The sequence below is a fragment of the Pimephales promelas genome, chromosome 11, assembly GCF_988280905.1.
Source record: "Pimephales promelas chromosome 11, fPimPro1.hap1.1, whole genome shotgun sequence".
Classification (NCBI taxonomy): domain Eukaryota; kingdom Metazoa; phylum Chordata; class Actinopteri; order Cypriniformes; family Leuciscidae; genus Pimephales; species Pimephales promelas.
Genome location: NC_142779.1, coordinates 20,163,287 through 20,173,363, shown reverse-complemented (window position 1 = coordinate 20,173,363; position 10,077 = coordinate 20,163,287). Strand labels below are relative to the sequence as shown.

General features: G+C 36.7%; 1 long non-coding RNA gene across 1 annotated transcript; it reads left to right on the top strand.

Moving 5' to 3' along the window:
• Positions 1-4,660: 4,660 nt before the first annotated feature.
• LOC148977170 (uncharacterized) lies at positions 4,661-6,966 on the top strand. The gene is made up of 3 exons (XR_016145652.1): positions 4,661-4,812; positions 6,688-6,757; positions 6,839-6,966. It is a non-coding gene; the product is annotated as an uncharacterized LOC148977170 (long non-coding RNA).
• Positions 6,967-10,077: the final 3,111 nt, after the last annotated feature.

The following is a 10,077-nucleotide window of genomic DNA, read 5'->3' as shown; positions in this document are numbered from 1 at the left end:
TTCATTGAAGAAACCTTTTTAATAAACTCAATAAATAAAGATTTAACTGTAGTGTAGTAGACCCAAGTCATGTCAAGCCAATGAAATCTGGACAGGAACTTGGAATCTTTTTTCCTCCTGGCATATTCTAGGGCACCTATTGCCAGACGTACCATAGTCACACCCTGCTGACTGATTCTAACCACCTCCGTCCTCTCCAACGTTGATGTCAGCATTTGGAGAATGTTACTATAGTGTTATCGTCTGAGTGCGTGCAGCATCTTAGGGGCCCCATTATGATGAGAGGAATCTCCCAGAAATCAGTGCGCTTTATATCTTTTATATTAACTAAATCTTTTTAGCTCCAAATCCCTTGTTGAAAATGGGCCAAGAGTGCCTGTACAAAATGGATAATCCTGTTATCTTTGAGAGGTGGAAAAATACAGTCATTATCTTTCGGTGCAGTTGCATAATTATGGTTTGTAAGAATTATTAGTTACTGGCTAATTTAGTATGCCACAGGACTCTTCTCTGATTATGAAACCATAAAATGGGGAAGTTATGACAACTTACACTTCATTCAAACGTTTCATGTCCGTAAGGTTTTGTAAATGTTTTTGAAAGAAGTCTCTTATGCTCACAAAGGCTGCATTTATCTGATCAGAAATATAAACAGCAATACTTTGAAATATTATTACAATGGATAATAACTTTTTTTTTTTTCGATTTTAATATATTTTATCTATTAAATGAAATGTATTCCTTTCATGGCAAAGCTGAATTTTCATCATCATTACTCTAGTTTTCAGTGTCACGTGACCTTCAGAAATCATTCTAATATGATGATTTGCTGCTCAAAAATATAAATTTTATATTATTTCATTATCAATGTCAAAAACATTTGTGCTGCTTAATATTTTTGTAAATATATTTAACAGTGTTTATTTGAAATAGAAATCTTTTGTAACATTCTTTACTGTCACCTTTGATGAGTTTAATTCATCCTTGATGAATAAAAGTTCAATTTCTTTCAAGAAAAAATGTTAGCCTACTCCAAACTTTTGAACAGTAGTGTATATGATGGTATGTACACAAATGCCCCCTCAGATTGAGCCAAATAGATTTTGAATGGCACTTCCAAAAAAAGTGTCTAGTTGTTAAAATTGTTGGCCTAGGTGTTTAAATTGAAGAAAAATGGGTTATGCACAACTTTCAGGGGTTGATAAAGCACAAAGATTTAACTTTAAAGGAATAGCACTTACAAATTAAAATTCTGTCATCATTTAATCACCCTCAAGTTGTATGAATTTATTTCTTCTGCTGAACACAAAGATATTCAGAAGAATGTCTGAAACAAGTATGTCTTGTCTGCAGCTGTTCTTGTTAATCCCTGATTAGTTAATCTTCCTCCACCTGTGTCCAGATGATTTCACCCTATGTATTTATACTACCTGTTCTGTTAAGTCCCTTTTCGGTTCTCGTTAATGTTAGATGTAGTTGTGTATGTCCAGCCTGAACTCATTAAGTAAAGTCAGTGTTCAAGCCAGGTCTTGTGTTAAACTACCACCACACTGTTACAACCCCATTGACTTCCACAGTATTTTTTTTTCCTTCTATGGAAGCAAATGGGATAGGCTACTTCAACTGTTTGGTTACCGACATTCTTCAAAATATCTTGTCTTCAGCAGAAGAAAGAAATTCATACAGATTTTAAACAACATGACGGTGAGTAAATGATGGCAATATTTACATATTTAATGAACTATTCCTTTAAGGGTGCAACAAGCTAAAAGTACAAGTTTTGCTCATTTTTATCACTTAGGCTACCGGTATTCATTTCTAAATCAAGCCATGCCTTGCACAGATAATTTTTGTACCAATTATCTATCTGAATTTTGACTGTGCCAATGAACTCCACTGAATACTCAAATGATTACAGTAACTTATATAGCTAGCTATGTACAGATATAGGTATAAGAATATATAAGGTCAGTTAAGTGAAACCACGTCCTGGGCCGCACCATCTGGTGTTGAATGAGGGGGGAATCCCACACCACTGGTCTGCTGTTTGGTCCGTGGCCGCTCAGTAACACCACTCCATACCACAGTCATTAATCTTTGCGCTTTTAGGTTAGAGCCTCCTGCTGGGCCCAATAAACATAACGCAAAGCAAACTCGTAGTAAAGTTAGGTCGATGTAAAGCATGAGAATGAGATTTTCTGAGTAGATCATGGCTTGTTCGGTGCCTTGTTGACATGTGAAACTATGAATATGGTCACAATTTTACAAAAAGGTTCAATTCGTTAACATTAGTTGATGCATTTGGTATGTTGAACCAACAATGATCGACACTTTTTTCAGTAATCATTAATCTGTCAATTCTAAATTATAAAATAAACTTTTGTTAATTCATGTTCGGTGGCTAACTGTTAACTTATACAGCTCAAGATATTGAAAATACTATATAAGGGTTACTAATCTATAAGTATATATTACCGTTACAAAGTTTGGGTTGTTTTTGCTATCCAATGATGCATTTATTTGGTCAGAAAAACAGTAAAAACAGTATATTTCTAATTTATATAAATGCATACTGCTTAATATTTTTTTGGATCTTTTTTTAGGGTTCTTTGATGAACAAAGTTCAAAAGAATAATTAAGAGTTGTCAGTGGTTCATAAGATTACTTAGAACGTGAAAGTAAATGATTAATAAACTATTTAAATGTACATTCATTCATACATATTATTCAGACATATAGTGATGGTTAGTAAGTGTGTTAATCAATGCTTTATTAACATGTATTTATGCTGTATTTCACGGTTAATTTGGGTAGTTATGAAGCATTTAGTAATGGTCAGTTAACTATGTTTGTGAGCTCATCTAAAGTTCCAGCATTTATAAAGGAGATTTTAAGGCTGTTAAATGTTTTGTATCACTGCGTTGTGTTTGTTACTGTTGCATTTTACTGTTGATGCGCCTTTTAAATCTTCTTTATAAATACTTTACAAGGCATGAATAGTCTTCACTTTAGATAATCTCACAAAATAGTTAACTGAACACTACTAAATGCTTTATAACTACCTATTATTACATTTACTTACACTTTCTAAGTGATCTTATGAATGACTGACAACTCTTAAATAACTGGCTTGTAAATAATGCTATACTTCATTTAGAAATTATTAACAGATCATTAACAAAGTATGAAAAAACAATTAAACGCATTATAGATATGCTTATAAATCAAGAAAAAAAAGCATCTATAGCTGTATTTATAGACTACTTATTAATGTCTATTAATGCTTTATAAAAAATGCTTTTAAAAACAAATGTGAAATTACTGTCATTTTTTTTTAATTTGTGTAAGCTATGGAATTAATTAATACATATAGAACCTTGTGAAGCGTTTTCAATTCGTTCATGTTTGCACAGAATTGTGATGTTAGGGCAAGTAAATTATCATTTGCCAGTTTTCCGGACCTTGTCTAATGCCTCTAAAGCATTTTCCATCTCATTGCCTTTCTAAATATAAAATAACAACTACTTACAAGGTGATTGATTGAAAGAGAAACTATATTTGCCATGCATGTGACAATATAAGTCCTCCTACAAACACATTTCCATTCTGTTTGTACTGCTCATTGGATTTTCTGTTCAGTACAAATTGGTAAACATGGCTCTTTAAATATAGGTTGAACCATTGAGCAAGAAAAAGCATTAAGACTCGCTGTACCCCAGCGTGGTTCGAGCCTCGTTACCGAGCTTAAAGAACATATTTCAACTGATCTGAGGAGTCATACAGTGCACAGTGCCCCCAAAATGTCCCTTTATCTGAGAAGTGCTGTTTCATGACTCAGTGCTCTTTAGTGTCAGATAATGACTGTTCTCAGATCAGTTGGGTGAGGGGTGGGGGAGATAAACCAGGGGATTTTCTGGTTGGGTTGACACTAATACCATCTTCTTTTGACCGTCGATTTGTGTTGAGTGAATGTACAGTGAGAACTGATACTGCATGTCACACACGAGCGTCTCAACTTGGTTTGTTTTTCCAGGGACAAACAAACACGGAGTAACAAAAAGATTCTAGAATGAGGTTTTAAAGTTAAGATGTTGAGATGCAGACTAGGCTGACAAACTAGATCCAGAAGGAATAGATAAATGCCTTCTTTCCTTGTTCTGACATGTATTCCCATTGAAGGAAGGATTGTATGAATGTGAATGAGCAGTATCAGCAGAGGCTCTACTGTACGTGGCACGCCCAAGCCAGGCATTGACTTCCCTGTCATTTCTTTTTTGAATTATGGATGGATACTTACAAAAAATATATTTTCTGCACTCCTTTCTGCTGTGGTTTTTGGTCGAAGCCTCGATTCTCCAAAGCTTAAGTCACAGATTATTTAAAAAAAAAAAAAAAACCTTTGAAACGTTTGGGTAAACTCTTACACAACATCTTCCTATAGTCTCCCTGCATTAGTCAGATTCTTGATTTGTCAAGGTGGTCCAGGTGGCCCTCAATTTGCGAGAGAGTCTACCGTTTGAACTCGGTCGGAAGGGTCTTTGTTCCCATTCTTATTGTCATTGACATTTATTGTCTGTGGTTGTTTTGTCAAATTCCTCTGTACTTCTGTCAAACATTCCTCTCCCTCCATTGCCTACTCTTTTTCTTGTTTCTCATTAAAAGTTCAGGGGGAGACAGATGGAGAGGAGGGAACATAGCTTGTTTGGTGCTGGCCCAGGGGCCTCGCGCTCTGTTGTGGGAAGCAGCGTGAACGGTTAATGGAGGGAGGTCTCACTCAGGGGGAGATGACACCCACAGTTACAAAGGAATGAGGTACTGTAACGCACATTGATGTCAGAATGTGAAGTGAAAAGTATGCTGCCCTTTTGGACAGTTGGAGAGGTGACTCAGGTGACAGGACGAAAGGAGAGCAGTTTAAATGCCTCTTTATGGCTCTGGCTGGACCGCTTCCCGACCTCCTGCATCTCTTCATGAAACAAAGCAGACCTTCCTTACATGAAAAGCTGCAGTGACAGCACCTGGTTGTTATTTGGCCTAATGGACTGAAAGCTTACTCACCAGAGAGAAAATCAACTTGGGGGGGCTAGCTGTTTTGTTGCGCACTCACCCGCTACTCCTTTTTTTGATTTCATCTCTCTCTCTTTTTAACAAGGTTATTGCAGTTTTACAAATTGCAACTTTTTTATTTTACTACTATTTTTAAATGAGTATGATGTTTTAGTTTAGGTCTAGTTAGTTTCACTAACCAATCAGCCATTTGTGCACAGCATTTAATCTGGTACTTGACAGTCATTCTAAATTAGCTGTGTATTGGGACTATATTTACACTACCATTCGTTCAAGGATCTAAGATTTTTTTTTTTTCAATGGAGAAAGTATATAGTATATAGTCTCTTCTGCACACCAAGGTTTCTTATTTGAATATATTTTAAAATGCAATTTATTCCTGTGATGCAAAGCTGAATTTTCAGCATCATTACTCCAGTCTTCAGTGTCATATCATATGATCCATTTAGAAATCATTCTTATATGCTGATTTGCTACCCAAGAATCATCGATTATTATTATCAATGTTGACAACAATTTATTTTCAGGGTTTTTTGATGAATAGAAAGTTCAAAATAGATAGACAGCCTTTGTAACATTGTAAATGTCACTTTTGGTAAATGTAATGCATTCTTGCTGAATAAATGTTTTAATTTCTTTAAAAAATTCTTACTGTGCACCAACTATTGAACAGTAGTGTATAATGTTACAAAAGCTTTCGATTTCAGATAAATGCTCTTCTTTTGAACTTTCTATTCATAATATATATATATATATATATATATATATATATATATATATATATATATATATATATATATATATATATATAATGTTTTTAAATACGTTTTCATCTTTTAGCCTTGACAGTTTAGTATCTAATAATAATCATAGCATAGCTATTCTGGTTCTCGTGTGTCTCCGCCTGTGTTCACCTCATAAGCTCTGTAGTCTACATACTGTAAAGTATCTACGTTTCCTCAAGTGAGAGAGAGGCCCACATGAAGTATGGTTCACGAGATCCACCAATGACTTGCGCATATCCACCACCTCTTTCCCCTGACCACTGACAGACAGCAGCCCAGAGTGTGTGCAGACTGTGCACGCACATATAAATGATTTCACCGACAGCCCTCTCACACGAGACTTGTTGTTTTGATGCGTGTCTGTGCGTTCAGAGTATACCTAACTTTTTTACCCCCCCTTCCACCCTGTCTTTTCCCTCTTCTCATATGTTTTTTGCGGGTCTGTGCATGGAGAATACTGACATGAGATTTCCTGCCAGTGTGTTTTTCCTGTTCAAAGCGCTATTACTTCATTCAAAGTGTTTTTTCGCTCTCTTTTTTGGCACTGTGCACATCCATCATCAGATTCCTTGAGGACGGAGCTCTTTGTGGACACACAGCTCATATGTCTAAAAATCTGAAAGGTCCAGTCGATTATTCCTTAACCTTGCCCTACCCTCCCATATCCTGGGAGAGACCGTGTCTCTTTCCATTGTAAAGTGGTTTAGATTACACTGTCTCATTGTTGATTTCTGTCTCTTTCATCCTCCGTAACTAAAATGACAAACACATTTCTCTTTTAACTTGCAGAACACAGTTCATTTGTCATATCTCGCTTGCATCTCCCTCTCTCCAGGCCTGCCGTAAAGATACAGCGGCTCAAAGGGGAAACGGCTTCGCTCTGCAGTCAGGGGCCTCCTAACAAGGTATCTGTGTATCTAATATTCACCATGTGTTTTGATGTTTCCACTGGAGGTCTTCGTAAAAATAATTTTTTCCTCATCAAGACACGAACTTGAGAAAGTGAAAACAGGAGAGGAGCAAAAACAAAGGTCTGACTGTAAAACCCAGAAAACTTCCAGCTCAGCATTCGCTCCTTTAAATCAAAGTGCCGCTGCAGAGACCAAACAGTGAGTCAGACACTGGAGGTAACACAATTTCCATGCAAATTCTCCATGCTTAATAAATCCAAGTTGTCGAAAACCACCCTTCGCGAGTGGCGATGGCCCCACTCGCACGCCTCCTCCGAAACCGTCTTTCCATTCCCCTTCTAGCCGTCTCTCTCTCTCTCTCTGTTTAACAGTTGAAACTTGAAGAAAAGGATCAATAAAACATTACGTTTCATCATTTTTTCCATTCTTTAATTTTCACCACAAAGCTGACATGTTTTAAGAGGTGCAACCTAATATTGCCTGAACTCCAGGACCCACCACAAAGATCTCTGGGTAACGGCTATGGGAGGAAGTGCACAGACAGGAAGACGGGCGTGTATGGAAAAGCACACTCTGCTTGGCTGCAGCACACCCTTAAGTAACAACACATGGTAGCGGAAGAATTCTTCTCGTTGACGGTCGCGGGAACGTCGCCCTGTCGCTGCGGACACTTGGCTACCCTGTGTCCATGTCGGAGGACTGATAAGACTAGCCGTACCTAATTCCTTTCCATGTTCTCATCTTGGAGTAGGCATCACAATGGGTATGATTCATTGGGTAATTCCGACAGCTACTGACTTGGCTCCCGCTCGCATTTGGGAAGAATGTGACCTCACAATACTGTTCTTTCAAAGGCCTATCCCTGTCTGTTCTTCTCCCAGACCCGGCCTGAAGCACGCCTCTGTTCCCAGAGTGGGAAGTGGGGAGAAACAGAGGGAGAGAAATAGTGGAGAGAGGGAAACTGTGTGTGTGTGTTTCTCTAATAGCCAGTACAGAGGAAGGCAGGTCAGTGTCGTTGCAAAAGCAAGCATGCACAGACAGTGAGTGAGAAGAATAATGCTGTCCATGGCATGCATATGGACCTCTGCATGTCCTGCTAAATGCTCTGTGCAGTTGCATATGTGTTTCTTAAAAAAATTCTAGTTGTCTAAAATGGGCAGTTGTATTAAATCAGAAATTACTGTTACAATTGGCAGAATTCATATTTGAAGAATTGGCTCCCTTGAATTGAAATGTTTATTTGAATTGTATTTGCCATACCACAGGAAGTTGAAATGAAAGATGACATTACTGAATTATTTGCAATAATATATTATATAGATTGGCGGCACGGTGGCAAAGTTTTACTCTTGTCTCACAGCAAGAAGGTCCATGGTTTGAACCCCAGCTGAGCCAGCAGTCCTTTCTGGTTAAAGTTTGCATGTTCTTCCCATGTCAGCGTGGGTTTCCTCCACAGTCCAAAGACATGCAGGTTAGTTGGATTGGATATGCCAAATTGTTGTGTGAGTGTGAATGTGTCAGGTAGGGCATCCGATGTAAAACCTGTGCCAAATCATATGTATTTGTGTGAAGCGGACCCTGCAAATTAGTCGGAATAATGCTAGGAAGATGGATGAATATATTATAAATCATTACTTGAGACATACATTTTTTTTTCAGTTGAATGATACAATTTCTTCCATCATTCAAAGCTTTTCTTGATGAACATTAAATTCAAATTTGAATTGTGACTCTACATCCTGTTTATTAAATCGGGATTTTAAAAGTTGACAACCCTAATTACACTGGAGTACTTTATTTCAGATCAATTAGTGCTACTAATTAGTTTTCCTGAATCACAAAGCCAGTTGTTGTTTTTATTATTATTATTATTATTATTTTTTTTTAAATTCAAATCAGACATGGATAATTACAGCTATATAGAATCTGTTTTTCTTTTCGATAAGAAGATCTTAAAGTCCCCCTGTGGTGAAAATCAAGCTTTTATATGTCTGTGTGGTGTTTTAAAAAGCTTTAAAACAAACCATGTACAAATGCATAAATCAAAACAATTGCTGGGCATGTTCTCCTTAAAACTGCAGTGAACCAAAGACAGTCTCAAAAAATAATGTCGGTTGGAAATCGCTGGTGTTTCTGACGTCACAAACTACTTTGTATCCAATCAGGTCAACGTGTATTAGTCAATGAGGGGATCTCTGAGCGGATATGAGTGAGTGGAGGCGGGGCTAACTAAATGAGGCAATGGTGTAGAGATACATTCAAGCTATTTTAAGACATGAAGACATTTTTTTTTCAAGGAAAAATATAAATTTAGTGATCAAAGATGAGTTAAGGAATACAATTATTTACTACAGGGGGACATTAAGACATTAAAAAATTATACATAAGAATTAAAGCAAGACAAAATATTTTAGAATTGCATAAATATATGTCTTTGAGTTCTTACATATATATCAATAGTTTTAAATATTTATACTGTATGATTTAATTCTCACTCATTCTCACAAATTCTTATCATATATGTTGTTATAAATTGCAGACCCTTCAATGTGCACAGAATATTATTTTGCATAAGTCATATACAAACCATAAAATAGCAGCATATTTTAGATGTATCAAAAATCTGGCACACCAAGTTCTGGAGCCTTTGCTAATGGGCTGTGTTTCTCAAAAGCATTGTGAGCTAAGTTGATCGTAGAGATGATTGGCAATGGTTCTACAATTTACTTATTGGCTTACAATACTTTTAGGAAATGCCCTGATGAGTTAAATCAAGTGTGTTAGATATCACAGACGTCCAAAATCTTTTTTTTTTTTTTTTTGTGGATCATTTCCTGGCAGAAAATGGCCCATACTTTTTCCATTTTCTGTATATATATATATATATATATATATATATATATATATATATATATATATATATATTGCTTAAAGTGTGAGAGAAAGAGAGAAGGCTGGGGGTGATGCTATGGAGTTTCCTCTTCATGGGCCACCAACTTACTCAACACAAGCCTTTTTTTGGTAAACACATGCTTTTCAGTCACATCACAGATACACATAATAGACAATAGACTCTCCAGCCTGTCACTCACTAACTGGGTCACTCAAAACAGCTGTACAGACTTTAGTCTGTTGTTCACCCACACATCTCCCATGGCAGGCCAAAACCACCACATGGTTTGTCATCCATCTCTACGCCAACTGTGCACGTTAGATCTCAAATAAGTCATCCATCTCTTTCATATTAGGCGTCTCACCATACAAACAGCTCTGAGTCATATCCTAAACTTCTTCAACTTTATTTCAAAATCATC